This window comes from Pinus tabuliformis, chromosome X, assembly GCF_031772625.1.
Source record: "Pinus tabuliformis cultivar Carrire ecotype Pingquan chromosome X, CPIR1, whole genome shotgun sequence".
NCBI lineage: Eukaryota > Viridiplantae > Streptophyta > Pinopsida > Pinales > Pinaceae > Pinus > Pinus tabuliformis.
The window spans coordinates 1,239,743,397-1,239,764,416 of NC_142308.1; positions in this window are offsets into that span (position 1 = coordinate 1,239,743,397).

A 21,020-nucleotide genomic window follows, 5' to 3' on the forward strand; every position below is an offset into this window, starting at 1 on the left:
TCTTGAATCTGGTTTGGATACTTGCCATCCTCTATCACCTCCTTCTCATGATCCCTTTCCCTAAGATATGCTTGTTCAGTCTCTTCCAAATCCAAGCAGTGATCAGGTGCAAGGTAGTCTCATTTTACAGGTAGAGCAACAGGAAAGTGAAGATTCTTTCAATATTCCTTCTCTTTTTCAAAGTCCTCAGTGTAAAGATGGTGTTTCTCCATTCGTGGCTGATTTTGAATCTACCAATCTTGGTAGTCAATCAAATGAAATCAATTTTCCTAGTCATGATGAAGTCTTGGGAAACCATCATTCTGATGACGATGACTCTATTGATGTATATGATGATGGAAACCCAAGTGCACCAATCGATCTTTCATTTTATGAAGAATATTTTCTTTGGAAAGATTTAGATCTTAAATCTGATATGGTCAAAGAAGATTCTCTTATTTACACTTCTTCCTCTTTAGCTAACTATTCCTTGTGTCCTATTGCTTGTAATGAAAATATGCCATGCTCTCCGAATTCCTAGTCTGATGATTTGAATCTTGAAATGACACATGATAGTGATATTATCCATGATGAGAAAGGAAACAATCAACTCATTGAGTATCCATTCTATCCCTTGTCATTTCCAATCTTGCATGACCATAATTCTTTTGTTAAGGTTATTCATGATATTGATCCAATCTATCCATCCTTATATGTTCAATTAGAAGAATCTTTTGACTTGAGTAATATGGTTGTTGAATTTGTAAAATATGATCAAATAAGTGATAGGGATGGATGCCATACATATAGTAGTGGTCTTATTGAAATTACTGGTAATGGCTATCCACACACCATGCATGATCTGGGTCAATCCTCAAAATGTGATTTTACAATCCTTGAAAGTTCCAAGACTTTTCAGGAAGTAGAGGAACTTCAACTTCCGTTGATGGTTATTTCAGGATATCATGACTTTTGTAAGATCCACGAACTAATTCAGATCTAGGTTTTCTCGAAAAATTATTTTCTTTGCATGGTTTCATTGGATGTAAATTCCTTCTTGAAAGATGTTTGGTATTTCAGATATCGTCTTTCTAAATTTCAAGATTCAATTTATGATCATATTGAAGATTCTATTTTAGTAGATTCATCCCCATGCAAGGCTCTTGTACCTAACTCGAGTTTGGAGTGTATATATCTCATGGAAGCATGGAACTATGAAGCTGTTCATTTCAAAGATTATATTTGGCCTAAGGAATCATGCCTATCAGATACATTTGAGAATAGTTAGCTCCTGGTTCTTCTTGTGAATGTTATAATGCTAATATTTTCTTCATCGCACTTGGAATCCTCTTGAGTGCTAGTGAATGGATGAGTTATTTGGTGAATCAAACTTCTCTTCACTCATTGTATCCTAACAGGTTTCATGTGTTTTCTATACTGATATTCCTTTTCACTTCTTTCGATGATTATGATGCTAGTGCAGTTTGTAACTAGGTACAAGGAAATGGTTTGTCATATTTATCGTGTGAGGGAGATGATTGTATTATTCAAAGAATTTATAAAGCTATTCAAACTGATCTATATTTGTTGTTTACTAACTGAGAATCTCATGCCATAATCACTTCATCTGATCATAATTCTTGTTTTAGTAACTATCATTAAATTTATCATTTTCCCACTAGCATATCCGATGACAATTGTTTTACATCGATTAATATTTATGGTTTATTTCACTATTCAAATACTTGTCAAGAAGTTGAGGCACTTCAACCTTCGCTGATGGTTATGTTAGGTCATCACTATCTTGAAAAGCCTTCTAAACATGATCAGATTCATTTTCCTTTACAATATTCTCATCTTGATGCCGTGATTTTAATTGAAATTTCATCTTTTCAAGGATTTCAGGGTTTTCAAGAGGATGGGTTTTGGATTACATGACCAAATGTATGATTGTCTGGGAGCATCTTACTTACCAAGTCCTTATGCTAACAATATATTCCAACCTTTTTGGATGTTTGGTAAGGAGGAAAGCATAGATGCAATTACATTCATAAGAAGTTCTCAACGGTTGTTTGATTGTTGAGCTAATCGAGAAGGTAAGGTTGTAAGATGGTTAAGGTTAGTTGTTATAACACATCTTTCTACCTTTCGATAAGACCTTCGATATCTTGTGGAATCTATTCAAGTTCTTATCATTTTTGTTTCACATCATTATATATCGGTTTTAATTATTGGTATCTTTGTGTTTGCAGGTCAGAAGCATTTATGGTGGTTACATTGGAAATCTCATTACACTTGACCTTGACCTTCTAGTAGGTTAGGTTAGGTTAGGAGTAGTTCTAGTTGTATTTTAGTTTCCCTTTTTTCACTTGTCCTGCATTTTATCTCGATCTGGTCTATGCATTTCTTTTGTTTTCTTACTTCTGTCTGCATGTGGCTTTATGTTCAACTTTCATTTGCTTGCCTTTTTGGTCTTGTTTCTTTGTTTTGTCTTGTTTTTTCTTTCGAATTTTGCTTAATAAGAATCTGTATGAAAGATGCTTTGGTATGGCTCAAAAGATAATGTGGTGAAACTTGAAAAGGGAAATTGTGACGATGAACAATTCTTGGATTATTTGTCATCCTCTTCTTTATCTTGGGTTTACATATCTTTAAATTCAATGAAGTCTAAAACGGGAAATAATATTTGTTCCAGATGAAAATCCTTTGGTCAAACTATGAAGCCTGTATCTTTATTAGGATCTTCCATTTTGGCTCCACCTTGTAGTAAATGGTGTTTTGACCCGTTGATTCAATCGAGTAGAGAAGGGAAAGGAGCAAAACTTTAAACAAGTATATTAACTTTAGTTATCTTTAAAATCCCTTAAACAAGGAACCAACCTCTTCTGCCATAAATAAGTTATGATCCTTCTTCTACTGTTAAAATAAATAAGTGCCTTTGCACATTATATTAGTAACTAAATAAAAATGTGAAGAAGAGAAAGGCTTTATACGAAGGGAGGTGAAGCAAGCAACTTCATCAGAATATTGTTCAAGATCGCTGGCAGCGAAGCAATGCTTGTGGTTCCTTGAGGTGACTTTGCTGGGATACTGACTAGGCCCGCTAGAAGTGGATCAAAACTGGGGAACATTCTTAAAATATCGATATACTTGTTATCCTTCTCCCTTATCGAAACAATTGAGGTGTGACTAGTCTTATGTTGAAGTGTTCAAAGATGATATAGGAAAAGGAGAGACTATATATTTGTATGGGATAAGCAGAAAAGCTGGGTTAATATTGATGGAAAATCAATACTTTCTGAAAGACTGAGACCTTGCACTTACAGTTAAAATTGAAGTAGAGAAGTTGAAGTTCTACCAATGTGTTGCCAAGTGTTGTCGTTGTAACATACACCCTCCAAAATTTTGCTTACACTTGATTTTAGATCCCACTTGTGATCCTAGGATCTATTCTTCCATGATTGTTCATATTTGCTTCATTGTTGGTTTATGTTCCCTCAAATTCTAAGTGTCAATGTCACTTGCTTATGCATGCTTAGTTCTCAAAGAATTCACAAGTACACTTCTTTTGATGCAAGCTTACATAGGCACCACACAAATCTTAAAGGTAAGGTTTGCGTAATCACTAGTGAAAATAAATGTGCAATATAAAAGAACAATGTACCGCACAACATATGTAGACAATCAGGGTGCACTCTCCATTGATAGTCTCCCTCACTTTGATTGCAATTGTACTTCTATTTCAGTGAGTTTTCTCAACTATTGCTCTGACGACTCTTTGTTTTCACAAGTGTCAATTTCACATTTGCGTCTGTCATTTTGGCTTTATTTCACTTTAACAAGTGTCATTTTCATGTTACATTTTCTCTGACATGTTTCACTTTCACTTTCTTTAAGCTTTTTCATGTGTCGTTTTCACTTCTCTCTTACTGTCACAAGTGTTGTTTTTTGGAATGGGAAGTGTCACATGTTATAAAAGCAAAGTTATGGTTCATTTCAAGAGGCAAAGTTGTTACCAATGGGTCCTATATATCATATAGACATGTATGAGACTCATTCCCAAAGTTTCATGCATTGTCGTACTAGTGTCGTCACTGTCATCGCAAAGTATATCTTAAGTGTCACACTTGGAGGAGAATGTTGTTTTGCTGTCACACTAAGGGGATCATGCTGATTCTAAGTGCTAGGTGTTTAATGTTGTGTCATCGATTTTTCTGAGTGTATGATCATGTTCATTTATAACCTTGGTTTCATCTCGGCCTCACTAATCCCACACTTAGTCAAAAACAACGTAAACTTTGAAATGAGAACTGATACTGTTACCCGTTTTGTAGAGATAGCAAAAAAGAAACCCGATTTTGAAAAGGGGTGATGCAGAACACACATGTTTTTTTTAGAGCATAGTTTTTGGCACTTTAATTTTATTTTTTATGTACATTGCGTTTTAGAACGGTAGTGATTTTCATGCTGATTTTAAAAAGTGGTTATTCCGCATCAGACCCTTTTTTTATATATCATTAATTAAATTTTCAATCCACATGAAATAAATGTCTCTAAAAAACAAAAATAAAAAATGTAATTTTTTTTTTATTTTTTTTTATCAACCATAAAAGAATTTGAAAAAATAGAGAAATTAAAAAAAAAACATTAGCAAAAACTAGGAAAAAGAAAAAAAATTAAAACAAACTGGTTTAAAAAAAATAGAAAATTAACAAAAAAAAATAAAAAAACTAGTAAAATTAATATTAAAAAAACAAAAATAAATTCAAATTATAAAAAAAAAACCAAAAAAATACGAAGTAAAATATATGTCTTTTCAAATGAAAAAAATAAAAAAACAAAAAAACATTTACAGTTTATAAAGAAATGCCTATTTTTTATTTAAAAAAAAAATTAATTCAAATTATAAAAAAAAAACCCAAAAAATATATTTAAAAAATATATATATTTTTTATTTAAAAAAAATGTAATTATTTTTTATTAAACCTACATTTTTTATTTAAAAAAAAAATTTAAAATTATTATTATTTTTTTAAACCATCTTTTTTTTTTATTTAAAAAGAATTATAATTATTCTTTTAAAACCATTATTATTATTATTATTATTATTTTAATACAAATCATTAAAAATATTTTAATTTTTTTAAACAAATTCAATTTTTTAATTTAAAATTTAAAAATGTATTTAAAAAAAAATGGTTTTCAAACATTTTTTCGTTTTAAAAAAAAAAAAAAAAAAATTATCGTGGCCCTCTGCTCCCCGGCTGCCTGTGGTGGCACGACCGTGGGTGGAGGGGCCTGCACGCAGGCCCTCCGGCCACGGCTGTGCCACCACGGGCGGCAGGGGGTGGGCAGGCGATTCCGGCAGACCCTCCGCCCACGATTGCACCACCACGGGCGGCTGGGGGGCGGGCGGGCAATTCAGCCCACAGTCGCGCCACCACGGGCGGTGGGGGGGTGGGTGGGTGATTTCGCCCATGGCTGTGCCACCATGGGCGGCTGGGGGGCGGGTGGGCGATTTCGGGAATCGCCTGCCCACGCCCCGGCCGCCTGTGGTGGTGTGGCCGTGGGTGGAGGGCCTGCAGGCAAGCCCCTCCGCCCACGACCGCGCCACCACAGGTAGCCAGGGAGTGGAGGGCCATGATAATTTTTTTTTTTTTTAATAATAGTAAAAAAACGTTTAAAAACCAACATTATTTTTTTTTTAATAATTTTTTAAATTTTAAATTAAAAATTAAATTTGTTTAAAAAAAAAAATTATTTTTAGTTTTTTATATTTTTAAATTAAAAAAAAAAGATTGTTTTAAAAAAGAAAAATTTGATATATATATATATATATATATATATATATATTAAATAAAAAAATGTAGGTTTAATAAAAAATAATTACATTTTTTAAAATAAAAAATATGCATTTTTTTTTTAATACTTTGAATTTATTTTTGTTTTTTTTAATATTAATTTTACTCGGTTTTTTTTTGTTAATTTTTTTTTTTTTTTTTTTTAACTAGTTAGTTTTTAATTAATTAATTAATTTTATTTATTTTTTTTTTCCCAGTTTTTGCTAATGTTTTTTTTTTAATCTCTATTTTTACTTAATTATATATATATTTTGGTTTTTTTTTTTTTTTTGAATTCTTTTATGCTTTGTGAGATAAATTTTTTTAACATTTTTTTATTTTTTATTTTTGTCTTTTATATATATTTTTATATTTGTTTTTTAAGTAATGACCATTTTAATCTTAATGATAGTATAGTGCTTTTTTTTTTTTAAGTCTAGTTTGTTTTTAATTGTTTTTTTATTTTATTTTTTTTACTTTTACCTACTTAATTTTTAATTTATTTTAATTTATTTTTTTCTTTTCTTTTGCCAATTTTATTTTTATTTTTATTTTTTATTTTTTATTTTTTTATGGTTTACAAGATTTTTATTTATTTATTTATTTATTTATTTATTTTCGACTATTTATTTGTTTATAATTTTTTTTTTATAGTTTTTTAATTCTTATCATTGATTTTTTGATTTTTTTTTTTAATTGATATATATATATATATATATATATATATATATATATATATATTTTAATTTATGTTTTGTTATTTTTTTTTAAACTTTTTTTTTTTTGGTCTTTTTTCATTGTTTTAATTTTTATTTTATTTTATGTTTTCATTTTTTTTTTAATGTTTTTCGGGGTCATGATAAAATATTTTACGCCATTATTTCAAAATGTTGAAATTTTACTTTTGAAAAAAAAAAAGTGTTCTCCCAGCATTAACACTTTTCGTTTTGAGGGTGTTTTTTGGATAATTTTTGCGCAAAAAATTGGTTTTCACCGCCATTTTTAAAACATGTTGAAAATTTACCCAAGAAAAAAAAAGGTGTTATTCCAGCATCAACACTTTTCATTTTTAGCACTGTTTTTGATGTTTTTTCGGGGTTTTTTGGCCAGAGTTCCTGTTTTGAGTTTATAGTTCCCATTTCAAAGTTTAAATTGTTCAAATTCCAAAATTTTTCATGCCCGACCAACCTGAGCTCACTCTGCCCCCTTAAATAGTGCATTGTGTAGTTGCATGCTTCAAGCATGCATACTTTCCTCCTAGAAATGCACAATGCACAATTACTGCCTCCAAGGATTGTGTATTGCGCAGTCAGTCACAGTGCCCAAGAATTTCCTCCTGACCTCTAGAACTACGCAATCCTTCCTCTCATCTAGTCTCCTTCTGCGCATTGCACAGTTGCAAGTAGAAGTATGTCTCCTTTCCTTCTTGAACTGTGCAAATGTGCAATCCTCTGTGCCTCTCTCTCTCCTTAACTATGCATTACATAGTTACAATGGGCAATCCTACCTCGCTGTGATTCTCAATTGCACAGTCTTGTCTCTTGAGCCTCCAGTGCTGCACATTGCATAGTCACAAGCATTAGTACCTCACTCTTGGCCTATGGAATTGTGCACTGTGAAATCCCTAATATTTCCTCCTTGTCTAGTACCTAGCTCCAACTCAACCAATGGTTTTCATGAAGAAAGCTAGACTAGGAGATTTCCAGACTGATGTGGTCTTGTCATGAGTGAATTTCATCTGCAGGTATTATATCTTGACATGATAGATGATGCTCATAATGGAGGAGATGGAGAATATGCTAGAATATACTTGTGGATTTGGAACCATGAAGAGGTCATCAAGCAAGAAGATGAAGGGACACTAGCTTACGACATAATACCAAAGATCATGATCACATGAAGACTCCATATCATTCAGTCCCTTGGAGGGTGAAGATGAAGAACAAAGGAAATATTTCATGAAGATGAATTACCGAACAAACCTCTCACAAAGATTGAAGATAAAGCAACAAGAATAACTTGGAACTGCCACCTCATCATGAAGTCCATGTCATCATTTTTCAAGTTGTGACTTGTACTAGTGTCATCAAAATGACATGTATGTCCATGTGTCTTTCCACATCATTTGTGGATGCAATTATCAAAAGGAAAGAACAAAATGTAATGTGTAGAAGTCCAAGAGTCATATGTGGAAATGAAAAGTCATATAGCTATATATGGACAAGAGAGTCTTTAGGAGAAGTCCAAAATACATATAGAAGTCCAAAGGTCACATTAGAAGTATAAGAGTCACAAGGGTAACCCAAGGGTCATAGGGGATGTAAGAGGTCATTCCTCTTGTTATAAAAGAAACCTCATAACTAAAGGAAATGGATTTTGGAGGCTTAGCCTTTGGAGAGCTAGCCTTGGATTCTCTAGCTTAGCATAAGAGAGAAGATCATTCTTTGGAGTAGAAAGAAGTGACTTAATGTTCGACTATTGGAGCTAGTGGCTCATCGTTGTACTATGCACTTGGATCTTTCACTTAATAATGAGAAGCTCATTGAGCCAACACATTTTCATGCATGTATCATGAATATTGTAAGACTATTCTTTATATGTTTGCAGTATATGTTTTGTTCATATGTACTAAGGAAATTGAACTACTTCATTAGCTTTGGTACTTATCTTGTTGAATGTGTGTTGTATTTGTTGTAATGTTTTTTGTGTCTATGTGAACTATTTCGCTAAATAAATAATGAATATTTCGTTGATCTCATGTGCCTCTCTTAGTATAGTACTATTACTTTCCTTCTATAGGCTCACTCTTTACTTCCCTCCCGTGAAAGTCTCATTTTACACATTGCAATTGGTGTTTCACAGTGTCAACTTACTTGTTGATTTCAAAGGTTATGTGCATACTCTCTTATGTGATTCATTGCAGAAAAGGCAAACCTTAAGTTATGGTGGCTGGGCCAATACTCCAAATGGGGCTCCTAATCCAAATGGTGTGAGGTCTAATTTGGAATTCACATCGGGGAGACCCCCTTGGTTGACAAATTCCCATCACTGTCAAAATGTTTCCTTCAAACCATAACATTCTTTCAGGTCTCCAAAGAATTCATCCCTTTCACTTTTCTTGTTCAAGAAGTCTATCATAGGTATCTTTACAAGGGAGATCTCAATGAATTCTCTTCAACCCAACTTTGATACCATGTTAATTTTTAGGGCTATGTTGTTCTCCACCATAGATAATTGCAATTTTTAAACTTTTTCAAAATATTACATTCACCCCATAAAATCATATCGTCATTAACAATTATGTGTAGCGGAAAAATAAAGAAGAAAAGAAGAAAAACACACATTAGAGACACCGAGATTTAGGTCAGAGACTAGGTAAAAACCCTACAAGGGGGAAAACCCAACAAAATTCTTCTTCTTATATGTTAATAAAATGTTCAACTAAGATACATTGTACAATAATAATGAGACACATCAATCATATTAGGTCACCTAGGGCCAACTATGGATCATACATGATCCTCATAATTCAAACTAATATGCATTCTCAAAACCTATGAGAGGGCTGAATCCAAACCACTATATATAGCATAGATCATTGTCTTAAGAAGCACTTGTCAACTTGTCATAAGAACATTGTCATATCATGTCATTCATAAATGTCATATCAAGTCATGCATCACTGCTCTATTATACCATGCCATGTATATCACTTTCATATGAGCTGCCATACATCCATGTCCATAAACTGCCACTGCCATACTGAATTGAGGTCACTATCACTATAATACATCAAGTTCAATGTCATCAAAGTAACTACTAACAAGGTCACTGCCACTATCTTTCATCAAGGGTAAATGTTATGTAACCAAATCATTGTCATAGTCATATATCTAAATCACTATTATGCAACAGGGTCATTGTCACTGTTACATATTATCATCAAGAATCAGTATTATATAACCATACATCCTTGCCATACAAAACTTTTCATCGAAACCATACATTGTTGTTATAAATACATTGTAGCTTACGTTTCCATACAACACATTATCGCTGAACGTAAGGACATAATTATGCTTCATAAGTTACTGTCATACTTTAAGGTCACCGTTATCTACCATATATCATTATCACAATCCTACACAAATAATACAAAACCAAAGAGATATAGAATGCAAGCCTCAGGGATAAGATATGATCCACAAGAATATATGCGATCCATAACAAGAATATGAGCCATACCATTGTAGGAATATACAGGGTAAGTTCCTCAGACAGAACACCAAAGGACACTACTCACAAACAGATCGCAGATCAATACACCAGTAATTTTGACGTGGTTAAAACCCTCAAAGAGGGAAACAGTCCACGGCCTGAGCCAATGCGGCCACTTCAGGAAATTTATTAATAAAAGAATGAAAATTTACATAAGCTTCTCTCATGAACGGTTAACCTACAAATGACCCTCCATGCTCTTTAAATAGAGATCAAGGACCAACCGGGTTTTAAGCCACGGATCAAGTGTCGGTAATACCGAGGAGAGAATGAACCGTCGGATCACTATATATTGTGACCGTCGGATTGTAAGTTACAAAATGTACATAGTAAAGAAACACAATTTACATAACTCTATACCTAACTCTATACTAGACCAAGTTGTACTTAACTATTTCCTATGTGTCGGAATATCCTAACATCCCCCCTTAAGAACAACTTGGGATAGGATTGAAGGATTTACAAATATGACACAATAGGAGAAGGAAGGAGGCACTAGAGCCTATCCCCCCTTAGTGAAAACTTCCTGAACTCCAACCATAAATCGAAGTTTAGTGAACTTCGCCTCTGTGAGAGCCTTTGTAAAGATGTCTGCAACTTGATCATCTGTTGAACAATATTGCACTTCAAGAACATGGTCATGAATGAGCTTTCTGATGAAGTGCATGTGTAGTTCAATGTGTTTGTTGCGCTGATGTTGGACTGGATCTTTGCATAGTTGAATGGCACTTTGATTATCACATCAAAGTGTAGTTGGATGCTGCTGCTGAAAGCCAAACTCTGACAGGATCTGACGAAGCCACAAGGCTTCCTTACTAGCTTCTACGGCACCACGATACTCTGCTTCTACTGAAGAAAGAGAAATGGCACCTTGTTTCTTGCAAGCCCATGTAATAGGTCCTGAACCAAGAGTGAACACATAACCTGCAGTAGACTTCTGATCATCAGGGTCACCAGCCCAATCGGAATCAGTGAAACCAACCAATAGAGGAGATGCTTCGGCACTGTAATGAATCCCAAATTGAACTGTACCTCGAACATAATGAAGTATTCTTTTAGCTTCTTTCCAATGAATTTCACGTGGGTTTTGCATAAAGCGAGCAATAAGGCCAACAACAAAGGAAAGGTTAGGACAAGTATGGGTTAGATACAAAAGTTTTCCTACAAGTTGACGGTATAAGGTAGCATCAACTTCAGGAGAAGTAAAAGTGACTGAAAGTTTGACTCCAGACTGAAAGGGAGAAGGGGCTGGCTTACAGTCTTCTATGTGAAAATGGCGTAGAATATCACATGCATACTTGGATTGGGAAAGGGAAATACCTTCCTTGGATTGCAAGACTTGAAGACCAAGAAAATAATGTAAGTGTCCTAAGTCTGTCATTTCAAACTTCCTTTTAAGGCTATACTTCACATGGTTTATAAGGTTGGGATCACTACCAGTCAAGATAAGATCATCAACATAAAGAACAAGAATGATAAGAGACTTGCCCACTTTCTTGGTGTAGACAGTATTGTCAGAATGACACCTAGAAAGGCCATTTTCTAAAAGAAAGTTATCCATTTTGGCATACCAAGCTCGAGGAGCTTGCTTGAGACCATAAAGGGATTTCTTAAGCCGACATACAAGGCTAGAGTCTATTTGTATAAAGCCAATAGGTTGTTCCATATAAATTTCTTCATGCAAGTCCCCATGCAAGAAGACGGATTTAACATCCATCTGATGGACTTCCCATTTGAAAGAGGCAGCAAGGGAAAGAACAAGGCGGATAGAGTTCATTTTGGCAACCGGGGAGAAGGTTTCAGTATAGTCAATGCCTTCAACTTATGAAAAACCGTTAGCAACAAGACGAGCTTTATGTTTATCAACTTTCCCCTCTGGTCCATACTTGGTTCTGTAAACCCATTTGCATCTAACAAGTTTTCGTCCCTTTGGTAGAGGAACAACATCCCATGTATCATTTGCCAATAATGAATGATATTCTTCATTCATAGCTGCTTCCCAATCTGGATGGCCTGAAGCTTCTGCAAAGGTGTCAGGATCATAATTCACTGAAGCTTGAGCTAGTAAAGAAGAGGCTCTCTCGAACTGAGAACATGTACGTCGCTGATCTGTAGGATCACCGGCAAGATCACCTGCTGCATCCCGAGTAGCACGGACCCATTTTGGAAGCTGAAGAGCTGAAGGAGGATCCTGAGAAGGTGGGGGAGGATTTTCATCCTCGCTTTCATCATCTGAAGAAGAAATATTTTCAAAAGTAGAAGAGATAGGGAGAGGTGGCACATCCGCCGAACTAGGCTCGCAGGTCAATATATTTTCAGCAAAATTTACATCTCTTCTAATGATAACATTTTTGGACTTAAGTGGAATAAGTATATATCCTTTGACATCTTCAGAATATCCAACAAAAATACATTTTTCACTCTTAGGTTCTAAAGCTTTATGTTTCTCATCTGGAATATGGGCCCATGCTTCACTTCCAAAAACACGAAAGTGACTTACATCTGGTTTGTTTGAGCTCCATGCTTCTTCTGGAGTGATATTCTTTAACACCTTAGTAGGAATGTGATTTATTATGTAATTTTCACAGTTAATTGCTTCTGCCCAATAATTAAGACTAAGTCCTTTAGCCATTTCCTTTAAGGTGCGATTCTTCCTTTCATCTACACCATTTTGTTGTGCAATATATGGAACAGTATGTTGCATTTGAATTCCATTCTCAGTGCAAAAGTTGATGAATGTGTTTTTAACATATTCTCCGCCATTATCAGATCTTATCTTAAGAATTTGATGTCCAGATTGTTTTTCAACAAAGGCCTTAAAGGCCAAGAACATGTTAAATACTTCACTCTTGAGTTTTAAGAAGTATACCCAAGTGCGTCTGGAGAAATCATCAATGAAAGTTAAGAAATACTTGTAGCCAGAGAATGAAGCAACTGGAAGTGGACCACATAAATCACTATGCACGAGCTGTAAAGGGGCGGAGGTGTGCCAAGAGGCACGTTTTTCAAAACTATCTCGATGATGTTTTCCGAGTACACATCCGGAACAAACACCATCTCTGCAAGATATCATTGGAATACTTGTCACCATATTTTCTTTACATAGATTCTGAAGAGAGCGATAGTTTAAGTGACCAAATCGCTCATGCCAAAGTTTGCTCACTTCATCATTATGAGCAACAAATACTGAGGGAAGATTTGATGACCCAAAGTTGTGAAACTTATACAACCTTGTAGAATCATCAGCAATGCCAATAGCTAAAATTTGTCTAGGATCTCTTAGGTCCTTAATTACAACATCGTGAGGTGAAAATTCAACGATTTTACCTTCACCTGAATGGGTTATCTGATATACAGATAGAAGGTTGCAGGATAAGGTTGGAACACATAATACATCATTAAACTGACCATTGTCTAGATGAACAGTTCCAGTCCCTACAACACTAAGAGATCTATCATCACCAACATATATATTTTTGGTGTTACAATCATTTAAAGAAGAAAACATGGCTTTGTTTTTGGCCATGTGTTAAGAAGCTCCAGGGTTAATGAGTCACTCATGAGAATGAGAAGAAGAAGATACATTTAGTGCATAGCCAGACCGAGATGCTTGACAACCACATGCAGAAAGTGCCATTCCTGGAGATGAAGTTGAAGTTGAAGATTGCTCCAAATGGATGTTATGCTTCTTCATTGCTGCTTCTAAGGCTTCCATCTTCTTAAAGCATTTGGATTCTAAGTTGCCATCTCGATTACAAAAGTTGTAATGTCTATCAGTCTTCTTCCATTTGTTTTTATTTGTCTTATCATTTTGTTGAAATGATTTTTCATTTTGAGGCGGAAATTGCTTAGGACCCTTGTTTGGTTTAGGACCATTCCTTTTAGGATACGACTTCTTAGGATTCTTTGAATTTGGTTGCTGTTGGACGGCTAACGCTTTCTTAGAAGAGTTTCCAAGATGAAGAAGACCAAGGTGTAAGAGTTTTTCTTGTTCTCTTATTAAAGAATCACAAAAGGAATCAAAGGAAGGGGACTTGTAGGTTTTTCCTTGAGAAATGAAGGCTTCTCTTGTAGAATGGAAGGTGGAAACAAACACAGAATAGGCTGGTCCCAACTTAGTAAGAATGGAGTAGATAAGGCTACTATCTTCTTTCTTAACCTTAACACCTTCCAAGAGAAGTCTAAGGGTCTTGAACTTGGATAAAAAATCTTCAATGCAAGAAAAATTATTGGGGTCCAATGTAAGCAATTCATTTTCAAGTTGATGGGCTTTAAGTTCATTTTTAATTCCAAAGACTTTAATAATCTGTTTCATTGCTTCATCAGGAGTATCAAGTTCTGCAATATGGAATCTAAGATCTGGAGAAATAGACATCCCTATCAACCCACGTGCTTGGTCTTGCCTATTTTCCCATTTAGCTACCTTGTCTTCATCTTTCAGTTTAGTCTCTTGGCCTGTGGCTATTCTGTAAAGACTTTTACTTCTAAGTAAATCCACAATGTAGGACCACCATTGGAAGTAGTTGGTGCTGTCAAGAATAACTTGGCATGGACTTTCCATTTAAAAAAAAATTGAAGCTATAGATGCTAAAACTAAGTGTTTCAATGGAAGGATCTCGAAAAATTAGGCTGTTTCAAAAAAAACGGTTCTGAAAACGGCTTCCAGATGAAGAAGTTATGGCTTTTTGAAGAAAATTTAATGAAGTCGCCGACGAAGTGCGGGAATGTGCAGAAATGAAAAATCCGTCCCCACAAAATGGAGACTTGAACCAAAGACCTCTACTCTCATAAATTAGCTTTGCACCAAGTGAGCTATACAAAAAGTTTGAGAGAGAGAGAGAGAGGGGGGTTGATGCTTTGGGTTGCGTGCTTGCTTTGAGAAAGCTCTTTTTCCCTACAAAACAAAAAACACAAAACCCAACACGGACATACAAAAAAAACGAACCTTGTGGCTCGAAGTTAGCTTTAGCCGGAAACTAAATATTTTCAAAAACGAACCTTGCGGCTTGAAGTTAGCTTTAGCTGGAAACTAAATATTTTCCTCAATGTTTCTGATTTTCCGAGATCACACTAAGGCACAATGGAAAAGAGCATACGCATGAGAAAAATCCTTCATTTCTGTTTCTGATTTGCCCAGATCGCACAGAGTCGTAGGGAAAAGAGCATATGCAGAAATGAAAGGTATAGATCCGATAATAAAAAAAATCTAAATAAACCGAAAACCGAAATAAACAGAGAGAAAATAATTGTAAACTGCAAATAAACACTGTATACCTCCAGATCTTAAAAATGACGCAGCTAGGGCTACCGGAAACCTTTTCGCGTGAAACGAAAGGGGTTCCTCACTGGAACAGATGCTCCCAACACAACAGAGCAGTCCTCTCAGCTCGAAAGCAGTCAGAAACAATAGATCTAGGAAATGGTAGTTGGATGCAGTTCTACCGGCTTCAGATTTGGATCACTAACGGACGCAGCCCTCAAATAGCTTTGGTACCATGTAGGAATATACAGGGTAAGTTCCTCAGACAGAACACCAAAGGACACCGCTCACAAATAGATCGCAGATCAATACACCAGTACTTTTGACGTGGTTAAAACCCTCAAAGAGGGAAACAGTCCACGGCCTGAGCCAACGCGGCCACTTCAGGCAATTTATTAATAAAAGAATGAAAATTTACATAAGCTTCTCTCATGAACGGTTAACCTACAAATGACCCTTCATGCTCTTTAAATAGAGATCAAGGACCAATCGGGTGTTAAGCCACGGATCAAGTGTCGGTAATACCGAGGAGAGAATGAACCGTCGGATCACTACATATCGTGACCGTCGGATTGTAAGTTACAAAATGTACATAGTAAAGAAACACACTTTACCTAACTCTATACCTAACTCTATACTAGACCAAGTTGTACTTAACTATTTCCTATGTGTCGGAATATCCTAACAATCATTAAGCCACTGGAATATGTATGAGCCATAACAAGCATGTAGATATGACACATAGAAACGAGCCACTGTAATCTAATCGAACTAAAAATATAGTGAGCCACTATTATCTAATAGAGCCACATATTAACAAATGTAGGCCACTATAATACGAATGAGCCATAGAAGTATAAGTGTGAGCCTTAGGAGTATAGAACGAGCCACTGTAACTATGAACCACCGAAGAATATAATCGAGCCACAAAAATATAGTGAGACATAGATATATAGATCGAGCCACAAAGATTTCAGTGCGAGGCACCACATAATAGATGCGAGCCTCTAGATTCAAGCCACAAAAGACATGAGATCTACAGAAGATATGCGAGCCTGTGACATAACTAGATCCGAGCCACAAAAGATATGCGAGCTACAAAACGTATGTCAGCCTATGAGAACATCAAATCGTTTCCAAGAATGATGGATGATCATTGCTAATATATAATTGTTTAAGTATGTGAAAGGATACATCCATTAGGGGTAAGCCGACATGAACAAAATGAAGCTGACTTGAAACTTAGAGGGAAATCACAAATTCAAATATAATTTCCATATGCTTTGATGATTACTTGACCAAGTAGATTTTGTCACATTAAACAATAATATTTCCTTTAACCAATTTGAATTCTTCTTTGGGGAAAGGTAGGCTTCCTTTGGGGTAGATGGGTTCTTATGGGGAAATCCGTCCCATAACTGCCCCAATTTTCAACACCAAGACCACATATAAATAGACCATACTTGACATCACTTGGAAGAAACACATCACACACATCTCTCTTCATCATTTGGTTCTTACATCTCTTGAATACCTTAAATTGACTTCACATGTGCAAAAGGAGGATGCATTTTGTTGACTAACGTTGACTTTTTGTTTTGGGAAGTTTGACCAACATTGACTTGAGGAGAATTTGACTAGTTTTAGATCTATTTTGGGAGGCCAATTTTACTGGAACTTTGACCGAACTTTTATGGGCATTTTGACTACCATTGACCGCAAATCTAAGGAAGGTTTGACCACAGGTTGACTTGGAGCATTGACCAAATTTGAAGGCAGATTCTTGGACTCTTTTGATTGGGTTTCACCAAGCAAGGAAGGCTAAATTATTTTTTGCTTTGACCAAAATTTTCTGGGCACTTTGACTATTGATTGTTGACTAGTTAGGGCTACATTGACTACTGTTGACTTTGACTTTAATATGGATGAAAAGTTGCAGAATCGATATTTGACCAAATTTGACTTTGTCTCATCTTTGATTGGATATTGGATTGTTTAAATTGAAAATTCAAGGCTTTGGCCTTTGACTCATTGTTAGATGTACTTGGACTATGTATCTCTGCTAAACATTTGATGAACATCTAATAGAAAAAGAATCTGGTTGGGTTTTATCCCTTGTGGGATTTTTCCCTGGTCTTTGACCTAAATCTCTGTCTCATTGAACTTGGTTTTATTCTATTGTGCATATTGTTTACTGCTCTATCTATAATTTCTTACTATTATTTGGTGATTGAAATTAGTTAAAAAAAAGTGAATGCTACTAAAAGAAAAAATTGTTAAAAGTGATTGTTACAACAGAGAACATTTTTTTTTTGTGAATTCCTGCAAATAATTTCTATTAGAAAAGATAAGTATTACATTGATATAAGTTGCATATGAGGCCTATCTTGCCAAGATCAGTCCATGACTCAAAATAAAACTAGACTATAGAATATACATGTATCCCCTTCAGAGACATATCGATGCTATTCAGTTGTAGTCACTATGAAAAAAAAGAATTACATTATCAGTGACTGAGAGAAAAAAAACCAAGTGACACACTCACTATCGCTATCCAACTGTAGTTACCAATTTATCAGTATTGAATTACATTACCGGTGACTCTTTAAAAAAAAGAAACAAGAAGAAAGAAACTACAAAATAGGTGGTGACAACCTTGAAGAATAGGCGCCAATAGTAGTTAAAATATAAAAAGATTTGGAAAAAAGGTATTTGAGATGTGAAATGAGAGCCAGGAGTACAACATAAACTAAGCCAACCATACTAGTGCCATCACATCATTTGCAGGAGTAGTCTATTTCGTGGAGACTACTCGGAGATGAGAACCAAAGAGAGTGACGTTGAGTTTGGATAAGGTGAGGTAGAAACCTGAGATGCTATAGTAAAAGGAACATCATTAATAATTGCAGGAGCCTCATGGTTCTCCATTGACTTAGTGTCCAATCCAGAGACTACATATTTCTCCACTGTAGCCAGTCTGGATTCAATATCATCGAGGTTGAAGCAAAGATAACAAATCATCCTTTTGATGTTTTCCTAACCTGAAAACAATGTATAATTGTCAACTTGTTGTCCCTTATAACCATTGAGATTAAGGTCTTGAGTTGTTAGTGTAGATTTATAGGGTGAAGGAAGTGTAGGTGATATTTCCTAAAACACCCCAGGTCTGGAACCAATTGTACCTGTTTCCTGAGACTTTTGAGTAAAAAAGATAAGGTCTCCCACCAAATTATTTCGAATCCAGGGGAAGAATATCACTCCTTACTTCCATAGGAATGGAGTCGAAGAAATTCACCATGGATTCCCATCCAAAGAGCATGCATGTGGAGGAAGAGGAACTTGGTCTTCCTCCTTTACGACTTGGCATGCATTGTCAAGGAGCCATGAGAGCCAAGGAGCAACCAAAAAAAAGGGAAGTGGAGTGACCCAATACGAAATACAAGCCGAGGCAGGGGAGACCACCAATAAGAGGCGGGAAGAGAAATGACCTAAGAACCAAAATAACACCCCAGAAAGTGAATGAAATAAGGAGTGTAAGTAGCGGTAAAGAGATGAAAATCAATTGAGAACCACGAAGAGCCTCAAACAAACACACCTGGGCAGACTGAATATACAAACCCTCTAAAATTGGGCTCTTGAACTCAAGAAAAACAATAGGAAGAGAATAACCAACAAGGGCAAACACCTGACTCACCCTCTTAGAACCAGTTGGAGAAATAGCTTGGGTTGTTGAGAAATCTAGATGCAACTAGATTAAGTGATTTCTCTTACTTTGATAACTGTGTGTTATGTATTTTTACTTAACTTGATTAGATTCTTATTACACTTGATTATTATTAGTGTTCTTTAATAGGACACACGATGTAGGCGATCAGTCAAGGCCAAAACCTCTCTAATTGAGAGGAAAACCCACAAGAATTCTTCTCTTCTTATAGAACTTCAATTTTCATATTCCAATACCTATGACCCTTGAATAAGACCCTCCAAGACCAAGTCAAACCTTGCTTCCAACAACTTCTGCAATTTCAACTTACCCAACTGATTTTTTTGGAACTTTTACCTTCCCAACGAATTATCTTCAACTTCGTCCTGCCCAACAAACTCTTCTACAACTTCGACTTGCCGAGTAAATTCTTATGCAATTTTGACCTGCCCAACAAATTCTTCTGCACATCAAATTATTCTTGCCAACAAATTCTTCTGCCCAACAAATTCTTCCACTCAACAAATTCTTCTGCCAAATAAATTCTTTTTCCCAACAAATTTAGAAACCCTAACATGAGAGAGAGAGAGGCCCAAAAAATTCGATATATTTCTTCTCCTTCTTTTTCGTCCTTTTCCAGCTTCTATCTTGAGAAGATAGAACTTGCTTGAATGAGTCTCAAATGAATTCAAGTTCCTTCGTATTTATAGGCTTGTGAGGGGTACAAATTGCTATGCTTAGGCCGAATTGTCCCTTCATGTAGGCCAACTTGATCTTTGCACCATGACGAAGTCTTGGAGGGTCCTTTGACTCAACTTTGATTCAAATAAATTTTCTTTACAATATTTAACATGCCCAAATGGGTCTTCAATACATGACAATGACTCAATTTACTTTATGACAAATCTAAAAGCACTCAATGAGTGCTTGACCTAAAAATGTTTTTCTCTTGAGCATGAAACCCATGCCTTAAGAATAACAATGATAAATTTATTTTTGTCTTTTCATTAAATACTTCAAATCATAATTACATATGTCATTATGAAGATCAAACCTAGTTACATATTTCAACACTCCCTCTTAACTAGGGAGATATTCAAAATCCAAACAAGCTACTTGGACATTCTCAATCTAAAGAATTCTCATACGAAGAGTCATATTGGTAACCCATCTGTATAACATCATATCATCCAACATTGTCACATAGCAAGACCTTGACTAACAAATCTATCTCTCCATAAGATCATTGCACAATTTTGGCGAGACCAATGATTTATAAACACATTCATCATTATCTCTCAAGGAACATACCCCATCCGAGTGTTCACAGGGTATGTCCTTCCAGGACTATTCTTATCTTGGATTCCCATTCCTCAAAGAATATCGGCCCTCTATAAGTAATCTTATCTTGGATGCCCTACCACATCCTCAAAGAGTATCACATGCTAGATGCTTACCCAACCCTCCATTATTTCTTCGCAAAGTGAAGACAAGAAAGATGTTTCCATCTCTCCCTCTCAATTAGGGAGGATATACTCATTCCTAAAAGAAATGTACCCATTCCTGTAAAAGGAGTGTACCCAAGCTCCCTCTTATCCAGGGACTTGTCCAATCTCCCTCTTAACTAGGGACTTGCTTCCAAGCTCCCTCTTAACCAGGGAAGTGTTTCCAACAACAACTTTCTTCTTTAGTGGAGATCATGGGACTTTTAGCTTCTTGTTCATATCCTCCTTTCAATCTCATGAATTTTATCTTCATTATTATGGAGCCTGTTGCACCCATTTTTTCAAAATTCCATGGAAGGAATTTTTTCAAAATTCAAAATCATTAGCACACAGTCGATCATATCATTGTAAACCCATTCTGCAAAATTATAATGTAAATGATGCTAGTACGATCGTTAATTATGTCACAACCTAGGTAAACCTATGATTTTGGTGACAAATTTCATCATGGGAGG